The sequence below is a fragment of the Otolemur garnettii genome, unplaced genomic scaffold (genome assembly GCF_000181295.1).
Source record: "Otolemur garnettii isolate 467f Iridium unplaced genomic scaffold, OtoGar3 scaffold00211, whole genome shotgun sequence".
Lineage (NCBI taxonomy): Eukaryota > Metazoa > Chordata > Mammalia > Primates > Galagidae > Otolemur > Otolemur garnettii.
In genome coordinates this window covers 517,217-518,447 of record NW_003852606.1, presented here as the reverse complement: position 1 = coordinate 518,447, position 1,231 = coordinate 517,217, and the positions used below count along the sequence as shown (strand labels likewise).

The following is a 1,231-nucleotide window of genomic DNA, read 5'->3' as shown; positions in this document are numbered from 1 at the left end:
AAAAAAAAAAAAAAAAAAAAAAATTAAAAGATTTTGCTGAAAAATAATAACAGGAGAACTCAGATGGTGATGTTATGCAAGGTTAGTCAACTTATAGGCTTTGTTTATTTATTTATTTATTTATTTATTGCTCTTTTTCAAAGCCCTTTGCATTCTCCCAGGGCAGAGGAAAAGAATAACAGGATAGGATACGGTTTTGGAAGGCTTTCCTGCTCCACCAAGGCCCCTCTGAATTTGTCTGTTGGTCTTTTAGGACTGATATTTCTAGAAGGCATAGGCAGAAAAGCCAAATGCCTTGAGTAGGACTCTACCCTTTCCAAGCCTTGTCTGCTGTCTGCAACCCCTTATGTTTAGAGGAGGTTTGAGAAATGGTTTTATAACACTGGCAGAGCCAGCATCTTGGTTTTTCCCGTCTTTAGATTTCTGGCATTTGTCAGTTTTCCTTAATCATTTTTTGAAGTGAAAGGGATAGCTGTAAAAATACCAACCTATGCAATTAGGCAAGAAAATAAAATGAGCAAGATGAATTGTTCCCCAAACAAACTCATACAGCAAAAGAGCATGGAGTTCTTGATCTTGTGAGCTCATGTTAGAAAGAGAAATTTTAATTCTTTGGTCTCATATACCTGTAGTTTCCACAAGAGGGATTGAAAAGTAGTGTTTGATATCTAGGGACAGAATAAGACTCTGCTGTGAGAATTATCTCCAGACTGAAATCTATCCCTAGCTTTAAAACTTTTGCTGCCTTAATGGGCACGTGATTCCCACCAGTGATCTCTCATTCCTGCCGCTCCATGTGTGCCTGACTCTCAAAGGGCTCCAAGATAGAAAGTCTAAGCTGTGAAACTCCACTAATCTTCAGCTTAGACACAGTGTTACTTCCTCCACAGTTCTCCTAAACAAAGCTCATCACAGGTCAACCCAGATTCAAGGAGCTTTACATCACTGGCAAAGGATATGAAAACAGACAAAAATGGGGGAATTGAGGCCATTTTTGCACCAGTTTCCACTGCACCTGCCTTTAGGCCAGAGTTGGGCACCTAGCATCATGGCAGCCCAGGGAAAAAAGCAAACAAAGTAAGCTCTCTTCTGGGAGGCAAAAACAAGTGGGCTGAGGGCACCCAGTTACCATAATTCGCCATGTATAGTACACACCCATGTATAATGTGCACCCATGATTTTGGCCCAAACTTTTTGGGGAAAAAAAATCTTTCATTTTAATTTTTAATTC

The 1,231-nt window shown here is 39.8% G+C and overlaps 1 protein-coding gene across 3 annotated transcripts in view; it reads left to right on the top strand.

Annotated features, from left to right (window-relative positions):
- The window catches only part of MYH14 (myosin heavy chain 14), an 86,921-nt gene that overhangs the window by 38,171 nt on the left and 47,519 nt on the right, over nt 1-1,231 (top strand). The gene's annotated exons all lie outside the window — the stretch shown is intronic.